At 40.7% G+C, this 19941-nt stretch overlaps 1 protein-coding gene and 1 long non-coding RNA gene across 4 annotated transcripts in view; one reads left to right on the top strand and one right to left on the bottom strand.

Annotated features, from left to right (window-relative positions):
* The window catches only part of LOC131131939 (zinc finger protein 609-like), a 110220-nt gene that overhangs the window by 47875 nt on the left and 42404 nt on the right, over positions 1-19941 (top strand). The window lies entirely within an intron of this gene.
* Positions 16524-18333, bottom strand: LOC131131998 (uncharacterized). Its single transcript, XR_009130292.1, has 5 exons — positions 17976-18333; positions 17372-17456; positions 17162-17294; positions 16958-17021; positions 16524-16604 (listed from the first exon to the last, which is right to left on the bottom strand). It is a non-coding gene; the product is annotated as an uncharacterized LOC131131998 (long non-coding RNA).

The following is a 19941-nucleotide window of genomic DNA, read 5'->3' as shown; positions in this document are numbered from 1 at the left end:
TTCAATTCCACCCTTGGCCATCTCTGTGTGGAGTTTGCATGTTCTTCCCGTGCATGCGTGGGTTTTCTCCGGGTACTCCGGTTTCCTCCCACATTCCAAAAACATGCTAGGTTAATTGGCCACTCCAAATTGTCCATAGGTATGAATGTGAGTGTGAATGGTTGTTTGTCTATATGTGCCCTGTGTTTGGCTGGCGACCAGTCCAGGGTGTACCCCACCTCTTGTCCCAAGACAGCTGGGATAGGCTTCAGCACCCCCCGCGACCCTCGTGAGGAAAAAGTGGTAGAAAATGAATGAATGAATGAATGTTTTGATTCTAAGCTGTAACTTCTTCAGTGGGATCCATCACCACCCTTAAATGACAAGCAGCTATCCAAATTACGGAAATTTTATTTTATAACTCTTATTCTCATATAACTTTCAACCAGCTAAAATAATGCATAAAGCAAAAAATAACCTGCTACACAAACGCATATTTTTTCTCGATTTCTCGACCAGAAGAGGAGAAAATATGACCTTGGGGGAAAAAAAAATACTTACACCTATATGCCTGCACGATGCTAAGAACATTCATCATATCAGTATGTGGAATCAAATTATGGAACAGATTGAGTAAAGATCATACAATGCACTAAAATTACCATTAAAAAAACACCATAAACACTATAAGCAATGACTGGTTGCAAAGTATAAAGAAGAAGAAACCTAAACCACAGAGAATGCTGTGTTAACCACTTTATGCAATTTACAGCAATTTGTCCATACAGATTTATAAACTTTATATAAACTTCATTGTAACACTTTGTTGTATGGCTTTATCATTTTCTTGTATTTTTTAGAACTGGCAAAGGCAACATGTTGAATGGGAAATTAACAAATGTATTAGCAAATGTGATAGGTATTAGCAATTTGATATGGAAAAAAGAGGGGGTAGGATGAATAAGCTTTGCTTCTTTCTACTCGTTTGGGACATGTGGAGTGTGAATTGTGATATGTGACGTATACTGATGTGAAATGGAATGTTCAAATATAGCGTGCCATGTCATCAAATATAGTGGTCCCTTGGTTACCATCATTAATCAGTTCCAGAGGGTCCAACTCAAACCAAAACGGACTCTAACCAAAGTCCATTTTCCTATAGGAAATTTAAATCCAAATAATCCATTTCAGACACTCAACTATGTTCACACAAAAGACATTTTAGACAATAATTATAGTCTGAAAACGATGCAACCGTTTGGCGGATAGTCCAACTTCACATAGGCCTGTGTTCACAAAACAGTCCCATCTGAAGTGCTGTTGACAGTTGAGCATGTTTTTCTGCACCTACTGAAAATGGGTCCATCTCGGTCATGACAATGGGCAGTTTTGGTCCAAATCTTTGCTCTCAATAAAGACACCATTTGAGTTCTATTTCAGATTCTTTACTTGGAATCATTGTAAAACTGAACATACAGAAATAAGGCATGTCAGTTATGAATTACTAAGTAAGATACAAATTCTGTGACATTCAACATAAATGAAATGCATGAGCAAATTGCATGGCAAACACCTCCAAATATGGCAAATAATTTGACATTTAAATGTACAATCCACTTAAAGAGACGAAACATAACTTTTCCAAAGACATTTCTGTCCCTCCAGCTTGATGAAAAATAACAGAACCACTGTCATAGACAGAGATATTTGTCTTCAGATCATCACTTCTTGTAATTCAAGTTCCTCTGTCATGTCATGAGGAAAGAACATCCAAATAACTAATTAATTTGCTTATCTTTCACGTGGATTAATCTTGTCATGATTTGTAGTTTTTAGCGCAAGTAGGTTTCCAGGGGATTTTTCCGTGACATTGGTTGAATATCAGGCTGCCTGCCAAAAATAGCAGCCATCCATATTTCAAAAAGTGGTTTTCGAAGCAAGTTAGATCATGTGCCTGTCCTGCAGTGTTCACTGTGTTGCTCAAGAGCAAAGCCTTAATGTCAGCAATGAGAGCATGGCTTTTCTTCAAGTTCTTCTCTCTTCCAGTGGCTAACCTGTCTGTTTCAGACATACATTGAATGTTGTCAGTTTAACTGACTTTTGTATTTTAAATATAATTTAACAACATGAAGGTCTTTGCTAGACTTTGATGTGAAGTGTGCATTTAAGGTTGGCACATTACGGCTGTGCATGGATGTGTTCCAGCCTCGAAGAGCACATCTGAGATGAAACGATTTTCTTTTCCATTCTCCACATAGACAGACAGCCCCTTGTGATTATTCCCTTCCCCTTCTCTCCACTCATCTGTTTGCATGCAGGACCTTCAATTTCACCTACAAAAGGGTGTCGGAAGGGGATTTAACCAGTGATAGAAATAATGGGAGAACACGTCTGTCCTTTGGGACCAATGTCAAATATTCATGATGTAATAGACTCTTTCAGAATTGATATACATGCAGATGGGTTGTTGGGACTTAATCACCAGGAATTTTGATGCTTGGTAGGTAGAGGTCGGTTAGTCGCTCCTTTGTTGTCAGACTAACTAATCAACTGATTAGAGAATAGTTGGTAATTTGGCCAAAAGCTCCCCAAATGACCATGATGTGAACACTTATTTTAAAATAATAAAATATAGTAATATAGTGTTGAAAAACAGATGAGTTCGAATGCATGTTCGAGGCCTTCATAGCACGCCTGCTAAGTGATGACTTAATGGAATAAGACAAAAATACATTTCAAGGAAAAAAAGTGGTCATACTACCTCTGATAGATAAGTTCCATTCCATTCTCTGCTTATCCGGGTTGCAGGGGCAACAGTCTCAGTAGGGAAGCCCAGACTTCCCGGTCCCCACCTCCCCCAGCTCCACCAAGAGGACACCAACGCGTTCCCAGGCCAGCTGTGGGACATAATCCCTCCATCATGGCCTTCTCCCGGCTGGGCACCTCACCAGGGAAGGGCGTCTGGGAGGCATCCGGACTAGATGCCCGAACCACCTTAACTGGCTGCTGTCAATCTGAAGGAAAAGCGGCTCTACTCTGAGCACCTCCTGGGCAGCTGAGCTCCTCACCCAATTTCTTGCGGTGAGTCCAGCTACCCTATGGAGAAAACTAGTTTCAGCCGCTTGTGCCGGCAATCTCGTTCTTTCGGTCATGACCCAAAGCCCATGACCATAGTGAGAGTGAGAACCTAGATCGACCTGGCAAATTGAGAGCTCTCATTCCATGTCCCAAGAAGCGGATTTGGCCGCCGAAGATCAGGTCACCCAGGCACCCGCCAAGCTGTGTGTCTGCTATGGGCTGGGCTCAGCTGGGCCCCACGGGTGAAGGCCCGACCACCAGGCACTCCCTCACGGCTGGTTCTAGGTTTAGGCCCCGATATACCATGTCTGGGCGAGGTGCTTTCCTCTCCACTTGCTGTTATTCATAAGGATCTTCTGAATCGTTCTTGGTCGGAGCCCTCACCGAGGCCTTTGGGAGACTCTACCAGGGGCATATAGCCTCAGACAGCATAGCTCCTCATACCCCTCCACAAGGTGGTGATTCACGGAATAGTGACACTGTGATGCATAAGTGACGCAACACAAGTCTGCACAGTGCTGTCTTTTCAAATTACAAAAAATGAACAAGTAAGTTGAGATAAACAACTAAATAGATTAGAGCTGAGGAAATCCTAATAAAGTGGAGGCAGTGAGCAACACCATACAAGCCTTTTTCCAATACCGTGCACTGTGTATGTGAATGAAGCAACGCAGCTCCTCTGTGGCTGCCGCCTGCAGCCTGGAGAGTCAGCTTGGGGAGAGGAGGTCACTCTGTGTGACCGGCCAATCACAGTGCGTGAATACACAACACGAGTACTACGTATATACACGAGTGTCTGGCTTATTCTACCTGGTACAGCTAAACATTTGATTGAATCATTATAATGATGACAAGAAAAACAAGGTTTCTTTTTTAGCAGTACAATGCCACCTTCGTTAAGTAGTGTCTCCCTACTATCACTCATATTGTTCACACTTCATTGTCTGCTGGCACCGTTCCACCTTCTCACTCCAATTCTCAAAAAACCTGGTCTTGATGCACATGTTCTAAATAACTACCGATCAGCATCTAACCTTCCGTTTATTTCAAAGTTACTAGTGTGTGTACTACTGTCTACTAACTAACGACCTCAGAAGTTTGCAGATGACATAGCCATTATGGGATTGAGGGACTTTGCTGTCTGGTGCCACCACAACAACCTGCAGCTGACTCTGGCCTTCTCTCCAAAACTAACACCTCCAAAACTAAGGAGCTGGTCATCGACTTTGGGAAGTCCTAGACCAGTTCTGTCGGGAGCATAAGAGGTGGAGGTTGTTCAGAACTACAAATACCTTGGGCTGTGGCTGGTCATGCAACACGCGGAAAGTGTCCCTGAGGAGACTGAGGGCTTTTAACATCTGCAGGAAGCTCCTGTGGAGGTTTTACCAGCCTGTGTTCGCCAGTGCTCTTTCTTATGATGTGGTGTGCTGGGGAGGGAGCACAACAAAAGCTGACCTCTAGGCTGGAAAAGCTGGCCAGCTCAGTGGTTGGGATGAAGTGGGACCCTCTGGCAACAGGGGCAGAGAGGAGGACTCTGAACAAACTGCTGATCATTCTGGACAATGCCAGCCACCCTCTGCACACTGTCACCAGCAGCCAGAGAAGCCTGTTCAGCGAGATGCAGGACCAACAGACTGAAGAACTTTTATGTCCCCAGTGCCATCAAACTATTCAACTCCTCATTAAGGGGGGGGGGGGGGGACAACAACAGGAGAACAGAACAGTGGGTCTATAATTATTATGTGTTGCACATATGTTATATATGTGCAATATAACATATAGTGCCTTTGGTGTCTATTTTTGGAGATTTTATATTTGATCTTATATTCGTTTTATTCCATTTTCTTTAAACAGTGCTACACGTGGAACAATGGAGATGAGATGCCAATTTTCCTGAAGGAATCCCAAAGGGATTAATGAGTATTCTGTCAGTCTGTTTGTTTTTGAGTCCTTTCAATCAGGTTTTCGGCCCTATCACAGTACTAAAACAGCTCTCGTTCATATCACCAATGACCTCCTCCTGCAGCTGACTCTGGCCTTCTCTCCATTCTCATCCTTAGCGCCGCTTTCCATACCATTTCTCACACTGTCCTCCTGGATCGCTTAGTCTCCATTGTGGTCTCTGGCACAGCCCTCCAATCTTTTTATTCCTACTTGTCCAACAGTTCACATGTTATTCAAGGTCAAAATGTCAAATCCTCATGCTCACCAATCATTCACGGTGTCCCTCAAGGTTTAGTCCTCGGTCCCCTATTTTTTATTATTCACCTTCTTCCCCTTGACAACATTTTTCATTATTTTGGGACTCATTTTCATTGCTCTGCTGATGACACCCAAATCTATATCGCAACTAAGCCCTCCTCATCAGCCCCCCCACTGCCCTTTAATGTCTTTGGAAAAGACCGCCTGTCTTCAGTCCCATCACTAACTGGATGTCCATCAAACATGCTCAAACTAAATGGTAATAAAAGTGAAGTTCTTCAGGCTCTGTCATCACGCCCCATGGCCCATCCCCTCACAATTCAAATTGAGGGTTTCTCTGTTCCTACTGTGTCTCAAGTTAAGAGCCTTGGAGTCATCCTTGACAGCACACTCTCCTTCAAACCCCAGATCAATAATATATATTCATATAATATTATAATATATCATATTTTTCCGACTCCGCCCCCCTCTCTCTCAGGATTGAGCAGAAATCCCCATTGGTCACTTCTCACTACTGCAATGCCCTTCTGACTGGTCTTCCACAGAAACTCATCCATCAACTTCACCTGATTCAAAACTGCGCTGCCAGAATTATTACCAACACTAAATATTCTGACCACAATACACTCGTTCTCTTTAACCTCCATCGGCTTCCAGTCCAACAACACATCCAATATAAGCTCCTCTTTACTCCCTTCAAAGCACTCCATAATCTTATGGCCCCATACTTGCTTGACCTGATCTCACCCCACATTCCATCCCGCTCACTCCGTTCATCTTCTGCTGGCCTGCCCCCACAACGCCTGGCTTTAAATTGGCTGCTTTTGGTGCTCAGGCTGTCAGCTGCTCAGCCCCTAGACTCTGGAACACAACACACTACACATCAATTTACTGGACTCTGTCCACATTTTCAAATCCCATCTTAAAACTCTTTAGTTTTGTCTGTCGTTCCCTTTTTTAAACTGTTTTTACTTGTTTTATTATTTTATTGTATTCTTTATTGTGTCTACTTTTGCATGTAAGTTGACCATGGGTGTTTTCAGAGGCGTCAACAAATAAATTGTATTCTTATTCCTCTTCCTCTTCCTCTTCCTCTTCCTCTTCTAGTATAGTTTTGATATTACTATTGTAAAAGGTTGTAGCTTGAAAATGGTTGAATGCATACTGTGAATGTGAAAAATCATCAGTATGACCCCAAAGTTTGTGATGGGAGTAAATTCACTCATCTCATTTTCATATTATGACATCACCAGGCTCGGAAATGGTCAGATCCTTGTCTCCATGATACCCAGCAAGCTTATCAAAATGTCTGATCCACGAGTTTTCCTCGTCTCTCACGTAAACATGGGCATCGTCATTTACAGCAGAATATTGAACTGCTGCTTTCTACAAAATTAGAAGTGTGTTTCCTTCAGAGCATTCTCACGCTGCTGTGGCTACTTCCGCTTTTTTTTTTTACATGTGGCAACTTAACACAGCTAAGCCAAGTTACAAAAAGGTTATACAGTACGTAGATACAGAAAGTCTGCTTATTAGCGGTTGTGATAGTAATATAGCATTTTTCAACAGTGTTTTTAAAGAAAGAAAAGAGAGCAAGCAAGCAGAGGAAAGATGGTTAGGAAGAGACTTGGTTCCAGTATCTGAAATGCAAGCAATGGGCTCATGAAGACCCTTGGCAAAGCAGTTTTTGTGACGGAACTGTGATTCTGATGATGAAACTGACTAGTGAGGTTGGAGCCCTGGTTTGAGATTTATTTTAAAGTTTGTTTGAAATTATTTTCCAGTTGTATTTGGGACTATTGGTAAATGATTGATAAACCTTGTGGGTTTTTTCCTGTGGTTGAATGTTATTGTGAATTTGAAGTTTTAAAAAATGGGCCGCACGGTGATCGAGTGGTTAGCATGTTGGCCAAGGGTCAGATGATCACAACAGTTTGCTACATTTACATAAACCTTCCATGGTCAGTTTAAATGAGGAATTTTTGAAATATTCAATGTTGGGCACACTGATGCAAGCTCTTTGCTTATGAATAAACATACTCGTATTGCTGTGACCCCAATGAGGATATGTGGTATAGAAAATGCATACATAGAAGGAAGTTGTTGTTTTTTTAACTGAAGGAGGCTGAAGGACGCACTTTAGGAGACACTTTGAGTGCTTGTGCCTTGTTTGTGCAGGTCCGAGACTTCCAGTATGTCAAATGCACAGTGGGTCCATTAAGACTTTATTAAGATTTGATATCTTGTTTGTTTTATATCAATTTCCAGTTCTAGTTTGGGACAGTTTACATGTCCACATTCCAGTATTTATTCAGGTTCAGTGATTTATCAGAATTCCTGTAGTGGAATTTAATTTTGAATTTAAATTTAAAAAAAAAAACCACTACAATAAACTGGTTCTTTTATTTTTTTTATTTGACATCCACATACCCCACATAGTGTGACAGTTTATATGCTGATTTGTCACATGTGCACACACACTATTTAAATGTCTATAAGTCAAAAATTAATCAAGATATGGAAATGGCATGAATACAACATAAATACCCGAGACTTTGTTCTTTCATTTGGTATGCAGTTTTAACAATAGGATGTATTGATCCCAACATATATGAAAGCGTATGAAAAGTGTGACAATATGCCGCAGTCTCCCCTACACATCTGATTTATATCCACATATGAACGATGCCTGGGTTGCATTTGAAAAAATCTGAATATGCAGGTCAGATATGAGAAAATGAATTAATTGACCTGCAGTGTGAATAGCCTTGTGTAGTTTTTTTCAATGCTGGGGGAAAAAACCCCCAACTTATTTATACAAGTTATTTACAGTTATTTATACAACAAGGAAAGAGTGGCTCAGAATTTCTCAATTTTGCACGGAGGATATGGTATTGGAAAATAAATTGATTATGTTGTCATTACTGTATTACAGGGTGCACTTAAAAGCCTTTAAATTTTCTAAAAAATCGCCGATGCACCTTTCAATCTGGTGCGCCTTATGTGCACTAAATTAAAAAAATGTGTAAAAATGTTGTTGTGCTACTTGGATAAGCGCTGACACAGCGACGTAATACGTCAGCTGGCAATGATAAACCAATCAGAGAACAATACGTAATACGTACAGTACGTGCGCTGGTACCACACAGAAAAAAAATTTGGAGTGCCATTTACTTGAGAAAAGCTAGGTAACAATTTGCACACACAATTCCCAAGTAACTTTTACTTGGGAAATGTTCAAGTAAAATTTACTTCTCAGCAAGGATTATTTTTTAAATTAAAAATACTCTTTAACATGACTTGACATTTACTGTCTCAGACACAAAAGGTACTCTCTTTGCTAGTAAATTTGACTCAAAACTCCCTTTGAATCTACTTAAAAATCCATATAAATATACTCGCTTTTCAGGATTGTTTAACTAGTTTTCCCTTTCTTAATTTGGAGCAATTTATAAGTAATATTTACATGAGATTTAAGCTACCACCTACACCACTTTTCTAATATGATTGTGTTGTATTTTTTTTAAGATGGCCTTCTTTGAATTAAATGAAATTATCTTAACACATCTTCTGCAAAACATTCTTTCAAACCAGAAGAGCTTTACTACATCTGTAGTAAAGGTGTATTTACTTCCAGCAGTGATGAATGTGGTTAGAAATACATTATAAATCATTGGAGATTTGTTTTACATTCACAATTATGCAAATAATTACAATTAAAAGACACAATAAAATGTGCAGAACTAACTTTTACGATAACCGTGAAATCGTTCAACACGTGTCATGTACTGCTTCCACACATTCCACACAAACAACTTTACTTGCCAGCCACATTGAATAAAAACATTTGGCAGAGGGGCCGTTTATATATGTGGTCATCAAAAGGAAGTACATACTTGATCACGGTGCACAAAAACACAACACATCCACAGGTTGAGGTACCTGTGAAATAAATTAAACATTTCATAACTAAACCAAAGACCTGGGTTCGACTCTCCGCTGCATGTTCTCCCTGCGCATGCGTGGGTTTTCTCCGGGTACTCCGGTTTCCTCCCACATTCCAAAAACATGCTAGGTTAATTGGCCACTCCACTGTATTGTAATGGTTGTTAAATAAATCAATATGATTGAGGTAGTAACAGAGGCAGTGATGGAAATATTGCACATTTACATTATGCTAATGACCGGGTACGTTGTATGTCTGAGTTCAGGGTGGTGATGGCTCTTGGGAAGAAGCTGTTTCTCAGTCTGCTTGTTTTTGCCTTGATGCACCTGTAGCGTCTGCCAGAGGGCAGCAGGTCAAACAGCTGAGCACCAGGATGTAAGCTGTCTTAGAGGACACTGCTGCTGCCAAAATAATCAAATAACATATATAAGGAATTAATCCTTGCAGATTTAATAAACATAAAAATCTCCTGTTCTGTAACCGAAAACACCTCCACAAAGCTCGCAGTTGATAGCTAGCTAGCTGGCAGGCTAAAGGTAAGCTAATGATAACGTTGAGTATTTCACGTTATAACACTGACATAGACAGATGAGGAAAGGTGACAGAAAAAAGTCAGATAAGCATATGACCTACCCGTATGGCTCCACATCCATGAATTTTCTTGTTAAACGACCGTCCATGTCGTCTTCCACCATCTCCTGTGAAAACATGGCCCCCTCAAACTTGCCTTGGGAAGTCTGAGTGCTAACGATCCTCTGACGCATGCTCAGAATGGCCACAAGGGGGCCAGGTTTACTGCTATTACCCAAGTACATTTTACTATCTGGTATCAGGTTGTAAAATCAATACATTAGTTATTTAAATATTACTTGGTGTCAGTGACCAAATTTACATATAAATGTGAGGATACAAAGTTACACACAATCGTCAAGTCAGGCATTAAGTGTGAGTGAGATTTTAGAGTAAAAGAAGTTAAATAATAAATCCTTGTAAAATTAAAATTAATATTTGAGGTAATAATTACAGGGCCAATAAATCATTTTTTCAGTGCAATTAATCAATCTGAGAACATTATGTACAGCACGTAAGCTTAATGTCCACCACGCCTGTGGGGCTGCAAATCAACATTGTGCCTATCTTTCCGCTACTGTCAAAAATCAAGGAAAGCAAATGACTTTGGAGCTTGCCATCATTCCAGGAGAATTAAGAGAACTCCAACCGCTAGACATATAATATGGTGTAATGGTGTAATAATGGTGTAAACAGGGCATTTGGAGTGAAGTGGCGAGTGGCATGAGAGCCATGGATGAAAGACAGCAAACGCTGAGGCAGCACCAGGCGACTTATGCCACCATATGTGAATGGATTGTGGATGCTTGGACTAAGGTGTCTGCTTTAACTGATGTCCCAGCTTTGGTGAAAGCCAGCATCATTGCTGAACAGCCACCTGACAACGTGACTGACTCTGATAATGATGAGTGGGAGATGGGCAAGATGAGGACTTTGATGGATTTGTGGGAGAAGATTAATTAAACACAATTCACCCCGGAACTATTAGTATATATTGCACATGCATGTTACAAATTGGGTTGCCTGATGCTTTAAGATAAGATACAAGATAAGATATGCCTTTATTCGTCCCTCAGTGGGGAAATTTGCATTGCATAGCAGCAAGAGTACAGAATCAGTGAAGCAGTACAAAATACACAATATAGAAAAATAAACAATACAAACAACCCAACAGTTTTTCCCAGAGTTATATACAATACAGTATGTAGATAATATGAAATGAGATGAGATATATGACCAGTCTATACACTGAGATCTTGTTAGAGTTAATATGAGGCATTATGGAAATACTTCACATAGAACTTAGTATATTGCATTTAGAGCCCTTAATATTGCACATGGAGGTTGATCAGATATTGCACAGTGAATGGGGTCTAGAGTAACTAGTATACTGACTATAAAAAGCAAGTATTACACAGATGTACATAGTGGTGTAGAAGTCTATTGGGAGCAGTGCTGGTTGTACAGCCTGACAGCTGCAGGAAGAAAGGATCTGCGATATCGCTCCTTCACACACTTGGGGTGAAGCAGTCTATCGCTGAAGGAGCTTTCAAGTGCTGTCAAAGTGTCCTGCAGGGGGTGGAAGTCGTTCTCCAACATGGATGATAGCTTAGCCAACATCCTCCTCTCTCCCACCACCTCCACTGGGTCAAGGGGGCAACCCAGGGCAGAGCTGGCCTTCCTGATGATCTTATCCAGTCTCTTCCTATCTGCAGCCGAAATGCTGCTGCCCCAGCAGACCACTCCCTGGAAAATGGCTGAAGCCACAACAGAGTCATAGAACGTCTTGAGGAGTGCCCCTTGCACTCCAAAAACCTCAGTCTCCTGAGCAGATAGAGTCTGCTCATGCCCTTCCTGTAAAGTGCTTCCGTGTGATGAGTCCAGTCCAGTCTATTGTTGAGATGAACACCCAGGTACTTGTAAGATGTCACCATCTCAATGTCCATTCCCTGAATGTTCACTGGTGTTGGAGGAGAGTGGATGCGCCTGCGGAAATCCACCACCAGCTCTCTGGTTTTCCCCGTGTTGATCTGGAGGCAGTTCCGCTGGCACCAATCCATAGTCCTGTGTCAGTCCTCTCTACTCCAAGTCGTCCCCATCTGTGATGAGGCCAACGATTGCAGAGTCGTCAGAGAACTTCTGCAGGTGGCAGGTTGGTGTGTTGTATGAAAAGTCTGCAATGTAGAGGGTGAAAAGGAACGGAGCCAGGACCGTTCCCTGTGGGGCCCCGTACTGCAGACAGTCGTGTCGGACACACAGTCCCGTGTCCTCACATCCTGTGGCGTGTGATCTGCAACTACTGTAAAATGGGTAGACTGATGACGTACCTTGCATGTGTAGCACAAATCGGATTGCCAGACCAGCTGCCCACCGGATGTAGATACGTTTTGCCCACACGCAGAACTGATCATGTTTCTGTTCTGGATGGAGGCGTGACGGCAGTGATGAGAAATACGTTGGATTGCAGTTACCATTTGTTATGCCCGGATGGCGTCTCAACGAGACCCTGTTTTTATCGAGTAATCAGGGAAAGTAGAATGCCAAAACGCAACCTCATGAAAAGATAAAACTAAAACAGACAATTGCAGCTGTATGTTCTGCTTCCAGTACTACTGATCAGCGTAGTGCATTGTACCTGTAAACGTCGTACATTTGGAATTTTATGATTTTATGTAGATACGTTCTGAACATAAATATATATATATAACTATAACAATATTATAATGAATTTAAAGGGGACCTATTATGCCTTTTCCACTTCTCTCACCTATAAATGTAGTGAGAATGTTGTATTCTCGGTTTGTCTTTGTAGCATTATAGAGTGTGCATACAGGGAGCGGGGTGCAAATTACAGTTCACCGAGTCTTTGCTAATAGTCATTCCCCACCAAATTCAGTGGGTCTATCCAAGTTTTTAAAACACTGGTAGTCACGCAAAAAACATGTAATGACCACATTACACGTTACCGATGTTGTAGAAAACGCTAAAATGCTTAAGCTACTTACCATTCAGAGACGTCTTGAACCTCTTTTCTTGAGAAACTTCGGACTGTCCAGTCTCTACTTCTGGATCGGAATCGGGATCCAACACATAGTATGGCTGTATGTTAAAAGCGGAAATTTGATAAAGATAAATAGTTGATTATAAACGCCGTTTATAATAATTTATGATAAACTTATTGTTTATCAACTGCTATAAAGTTGGGTTTGGCAGCTATCTGGAAGTCCTCCTGAGCACTTGGGAGTGTGACCAGCCACAGCTGGTCACACTGCTGAGTGGGCGTGCCTGGAGGCGGGCCGTGGATGGTATAAATTAAAACAGTTCAAACATCTACAAAGATTTCTGTGCTATAGGAGTCCACAACTCAATACAAAGGTCCGAAAAATGAGCATAAAAGTTCCCCTTAATACTACAGTTTATTCATTCATTTTCTACCGCTTATCCTCACGAGGGTCACGGGGGTGCTGGAGCCTATCCCAGCCGTCTTCGGGCGAGAGGTGGGGTACATCCTGGACTGGTGTCCAGCCAATCACAGGGCACATATAGACAAACAACCACTCACACTCACCATTCATACCTATGGACAATTTGGAGTGGCCAATTAACCTAGCATGTTTTTGGAATGTGGGAGGAAACCGGAGTACCCGGAGAAAACCCATGCATGCACGGGGAGAACATGCAAACTCCACACAGAGATGGCCGAGGGTGGGATCGAGCTGGGGTCTCCTAGCTGTGAGGTCTGCGCGCTTACCACTCGACCGCCGTGCTGCAGAATCAAAACAATAATGTAATCACACCCAAAGTCAGATGTGGTTAGCTAAAACCCATGACTCTCGACCTGCATGCTAAGCACTCGTCTGCTGTACAGCTCTACTACATTTTAAGAAAATAATATTTGAACTAGAAAGAAATACTTTTTTTTCATTGGAGACCAATTTAATTTCTCAGGACTCTCTCAATTGACCACCAGTGGGTTGCGAGGACTCATTGAAAACATCATTAACATCACGGTGGTGTTGTCATTCAAAAGAAAGAATAACTTGCAGCGGTAAATTCTGGTCAACCAATGGCATCGTAAAACATGTTCCCTTTGAGAGATTGGAATCACTATAATAAAATGGAATTGAATTTAGATGTATTGTGCTATATATGTAACATTGAACCTAAATGAAGTTAGAGAGATTGTGTGAAAACGTAAAGTGCCAAATAGAAACTGTACAAATGTCTGATGTAGGTGTATCAGTACTTTACTGTGACATACGTATGATGTGTTAACAACTACCAAATATTGATGAAAATATATTATTACTACTATATTCTGAAACACCTCCTTTAATGGCAAAACCTTCCCATACCTCTCTGACAATCAAAAGTATTGTCAAGGATGTTGATGGATCATCTGCACTGCCGCACCAAAGTTCATCCTAATTGGGTCATGAGAAATAAGAAGATATTTAATTACCTGCACAAACACATTCGATGTGTACTTTCTCCTGATCTGAACCTTGCCTTCCAGTCACTTATTTTGTACTCAGTAACCGGGAAAAATGTTACACTTTGGAATCAATCTCTTAGCGGTCATATTGCATTTATGCAGCAGGTCTCAGGCTCCTTGACAAGGGCCAGACAGGATGGAAGTAAATGGTAAAAATAACAACATTGAGTTATGATTAAGTTCCCAGTAGAGCAGCCATATAAACCACCTTTACATGGCGAGCCACCCTGCCAAACATTTACTGCATATTGACTCAAGGCAAGATTGATGTGAAACAAGTCATAATATAGTCAGCCAAGCTGGGTCATATTCTCCCATCTAGACTATTCTTAATACTTTCTCAGATGTGCAACATTGATATAGAAACTTAATCTTTTTGTTGTTGTTGTTGTTGTTGAAGGGAATGGATGGTTCATGCCTGAGCTCTCCAGTATCCTGTCAGTGGGTTATGAACTCATTTTGGTGCGTCTCCTTACCATAGCTCTTGAACACAACAACAAACAAGACAATCTCCAATCCCAGAGAGTCATGATGTTTACTTGTACTCAATTAATCAGATTCCCTAAATACATTGCTCTTCCCTTTTCATGCAGGAATAAAGTGTGAAATTTTAGCACTTGGTGAAAATCAGAAACAAAGACATAAACATGTAAATAATGTGGGCTTTCTGATCATCTAGTGGGTTATATCCCACCGTGGAGATAATAACTAATCCCACTCGCTTTCAGTCACGCTGTGTAAGAGGAGTTTCCATGTATTTTCACTGCAAATTTGACATGTTTAGCTCGGGATTGGGCAGGTTAGTGTGTCTGAGATTTCACCACAATAGAGCAGTCTGCCTTGGGAAATACTTCCCTACATGAACGTTCCTTCTTCTCAAGATAATCTCAGAGTATGTCACTTTTCACAAGATTCCACTTCACCAGTGGATTTCTGTTATTATTGGCCAATTCCGTCAATGCGGTGGTATGTTGGTGTCTTCTTTGATTTAGCCCTTTGTATCATTGAAAATGCTTTATGCTTTATGCTTTATGACGAGACTAAGGACCGCTAGGGCTGTCCTGATTACAAAAACTTTGGTATGACAGATGCAGAGGGAATTCCCTTGTCATCCAACCTGTGTGGTATTGTGTGCTGCGGAAAACTAACATGCATGCATGGACATGTCAGTTTATCAACTGTTTTTTTCATTGTTCGATTAATGGATTTATCGATTATTCTGACAGGCCAGAGTGCAATTGACTTAAAAAATGCATTTGTACTTTATTAAAAAACAAAAAACTGTTATATATTATTTTATAAACACAAATCTGTAAAATATGCTGAAATGGATTGTAATATTCAGCTATGTTGCTTCTTGCAATTTCTCGACTTTGGCGCTTAAAGTGTTAATATGAAAGTTAGCTTGAGGCTGAAGTCCTTGGACATGTATTGCAGTCTCATATTCATTTAGGTTTGTTATTAGGGCATCTACACGGAGATGTTTAAATAATATTTCATTATATCCTTGAGGGTTATTCATCCCTTTAACAGAGGGACCATTTTGCTTTTAAATTAATCACTGGAGTCATATGTCAAAATTAATGAGGTATTTTCTCATTGTTAATATTGTAGCTGAATTCCGTCATTTTTGCTGTCGACTGGAAACCTTTAGTTTGACACCAAAAGATGAACATGAGAGAAGAGATAAACATTTCAGCTTTTATTTCCAGGTATTTACATCTGGATGTGATAAACAACTTAGAAAATGGCATTATTTGTAAAGGAACACAACATATTTTAGGTGAGCAAAAAGTATTGGAACAGCAGACTTGAAATAAATTAAAGTGAATAAGACTTAATATTTTGCTGCAAATCCTTTGTTTACAATAACTTCATTAATCCTGTGACCCACTTTCATCACGGAACTTATGCACAGCAAATTTTGGTCTTTGGAATAAACTCCATGTGAGTTAAAATCAAGTCCATCTGAGTGTACACGCGTGGCCATCCATTGACTCCACAGGAGAGTTAATAGAACTCTGCTTTTGGAGTTGACCCCCCCCCCCCCCCCCCCATTCACAGTTAAAACTCAACTCTTCTTGGTGTTAAAATACTACTCTTTAGAGAGTAAAATGTGAGTGGAGAATGGAGTTGATTGTAATATTAACCGGTGTTAAAAGCCAACACTTAACATATAGTTAATTTAACACTTTTAAAGTTGACATTAATTTTGTATGCGAAAATTATTACACTGAACATTTTACTGTGTATGACAGTTTTATTTGATTTATTTATGTATTGTTTTATCACAGTCATCCCTGCCGGCCTGGAGTTGAGGATTTGCTCCACATTCTGAAAAGAACAAAACAGAATGAAATTAAGAATAGTTTTCAAGTTAGCCTGGCTAAAGAACAAAAACTTCATATGAAGAAGCTATAAAATGACATTTCTTGCACAAGTACTGTCCATTCAAGGTTGAATGACTTCACATCCAGTATCACTTGTACGACTTGGACTGCTTGAGGCAGACAATCTTTCTGTCAAACTTGGAGAGGAGGTTTTTTATCCCCTCAAATGTGAAGATGACAAGAGTTTAAGAAATATATATTCAGACTAGTTACCACAAATCTTTAATAAATGCCTGTGTAAATAATCCCTGGCTCAAGACAAAACATAAACATTACCTACAGTATAACTCTGCTTACCACATGTAGTGAATGTAGTGAGTCACGTAGTGAGAGTCAGTCAGGTTGGAGCCATCACCAAACTCTGAAATACATATTGTACAATCAAATTAGTATAGGAAAATACTTGTTGGGGCGGATAATTACAATATAGTAGCACACACAAACACTATTCTAGCACATCATCAGGCAAGATACAATTTCCTCAAAATATAAGTGACCTACCCTCATCAGTATAGATGACAAAACATGTCTTTGATTGTTGCAACTTCAGGAAAGACGTCCTCATCCACTTCTATGGCCTGGTGGTCTGTGACTTCCAGTGCTGTGCTCTACGGGATAAGAAACCTCTGCTGAACTGTACCAAAACAACAAGGATGTCATTTATAAAATTACAGTTTAATAGCTTTAATGACAGTTTTAAACACAACTTACCTGCACTGAGAAAATGTGAGAAGCATGCTTCTTCCATTTTGACATACTTCTTCTTTCTTCCACGTTCTACTTTTACTATCTTGAGCTAGGAATAAGGGAACACACACGTAATTTAGTGGAACAAGTGATGACAGTGGGATTTTAACCTCGCATATATCACGGCGAAAAGCTGTTACTACCGTTGAATAGTAAAGTTACGTCGCTGCAGGCCTGCACTTGTCTGACTTAACGGTTAGCTGAAACCACATAGACTGGATGACCTGCCTACCCAATCTCCGCTGTTTCACAGTTAAACACAGGCAGAAATATAAAAAACATTGTACGATAACGCATATCTAACAATGACTTATAAAAAGTAAGCTTTTTCGCATAGCCGCATCAGTGCTACTTTGAATTGTTTCTTTCTTTTCCGTCCTCGACAAGCAGACAGACTGAAGAACAATAAACATTTTCAGGAACGGTGAATCGTGAACAGAAAGGTGGTTAGCTAACGCTAAGTGGTTTTTATCAACAGACTGAGCAAAAAAACGTTTACTGAATGCAACAAGAGCTTCTTTTGTGAGCCACATACGGCGGGTAGTACAAGAAAAAAACAGTTACTCACCAACTCTGGGGTTGTGTGTGCAGGTCCCTGAACACCCATGGAATCAACTCCAAAAGACGACACCGTCTGGTAGTCGTCCTTAACACAATGGTAGTCAGGGTTCAAAAATTCAACTCTTTCACTCTTTTTGCTTTAACTCCAGATTTTTCAACTCTAGAAATTTGCTGTGTGCATTTTTTGTGATGCTTTACTAGGCTTTCCACTGCAGCATCTTTCAGTTGTTGTTTGCTTTGGGGGGTTACTCCCTTCAGTGTCCTCTTCAGCTGGTAAAATGGATGCTCTATGGGGTTTAACTCTGGAGAATGACTCGGCCAGTGTAAAACCTTCCACTCCTTGCCCCTGATGAACTCCTTTTTGTGCGGTGTGTTTTGGGTCATTATCTTGCTGCATGTTGACGAATCTCCCAATCAGCTTGGATGCCTCTTTCTTTAAATTAGCATACACAATGTTTCTGTATTCTAAGTTCATTTTGCTGCTGCCATCATGAGTTATCAATGATGATTACTGAGCCTAGCCTGGTTTCTAACATTGCCTCCACCACGATTCACGTTTGAGATCATGAGCAGATCCTTTATCCAAACTTTAGCCTTTCCATCACTTTGGTAAATGTTCATCTTTGTCTCATCAGTCCATAAAACTTTGTCCCAGTTGAGGCTTGTTTCTGTACTTTTTGGCAAAATCCAGCCTGGCCTTCCTATTCTTTTTGCTAATGAGTGGTTTGCATCTTTTGGTGTAGCCTCTGTAATTTTGTTCATGAAGTCTTCTGCGAACAGTAGATGTTGATACCTTTCTTCTGGAGGTTGTTGCTGATTTCACCAACAGTTGTTTTAGGGTCTTCTTTATTATTGCCTCACGATGTTCCTGTCGTCAACTGCTGTTGTTTTCCTTGGCCTGCCCATTTAATGTCTGTTACTTAGTACACCAGTGGTTTGTTTCCCATGGTTGCATATTAAACGGAGCTCTATTATCAGACTGGTATTGTGTCGGCAGATATCCAAATCCAGGTATCGTTATTGGATTGAAATTGATCACATTGAAATGTGTAGGTTTAAGAAGTGGCACTGGTAGGGCCCAATTTTCACGTTAACAGAATCGCGGATGGAATCATAGAATTGGCCAATAAAATCTGAATTTACTGTTAACGCGGGATCTCATTGAAATCGACCCTGTGAGGGAAATGCTGTAACCATGAAGTGAAAGGATGTTAGTGTGGGGAAATATTTTCCCAGCAAACTCATTTATAGCAGCGTGTTCTCAAAAAAAAAAAATAATAAAAAAAAAACACAAACCGGCCCTCTACTCCTTGCAAACAGCAATAGCCAGTGAAAGCTAGCTGGGTTGTCTAAGTTCAGCATGCCAGTGTAGGAGTTTTGCTTTACTGCTTGTTAATATAAGCCAGCATTTTAGTATGGCCGCTGACTTTACAGTTCTGTGTGAAATGGGGTATTTGTTGTTTTTTTTTGGCTAATGTCAACAAAGTGGAGTGGAGTTCTCCCTACAGCCACCCTGGCTCTTCGTCATTCTGACAATGTTACAGAATGAAAACATAGCATGCACTACACCAGGGGTGTCAAACATGGCCCGCGGACGGGATCAGGCCCGCAGATGGATTTAATCTGGCCTATTTGGCAAATATAACCGACAAATTTGACAACTGTCATTGACAGCGGAGAGGAGAGAAGGTGAATGAACTGTTGGCGGATCTGAAGAAACAGCAGTCTGTGTTTACTCACAACCGAGACATGAGAGCGTAATGGAAGCCAGTAGGGTTAGCTTGTGTGGTTGCGTGTGCGTGACCCAATGAATATATATTCAACAGGTATTTTCCGGCTTTAATGGAAGGAACGTTTTACAGTGCCTGGTGATGACGTGGAAGTTCTGAGTGAAAAAAATACGAGAAGCACATTTATTTTTGAATGAAGCTCGCTGTAGCACACACCAAACACACTTCCGTGACCGTCCTTCA

The sequence above is a fragment of the Doryrhamphus excisus genome, chromosome 1, assembly GCF_030265055.1.
Source record: "Doryrhamphus excisus isolate RoL2022-K1 chromosome 1, RoL_Dexc_1.0, whole genome shotgun sequence".
NCBI classification, from domain to species: Eukaryota; Metazoa; Chordata; class Actinopteri; order Syngnathiformes; family Syngnathidae; genus Doryrhamphus; species Doryrhamphus excisus.
This window is presented reverse-complemented; position numbering and strand designations above follow the sequence as displayed.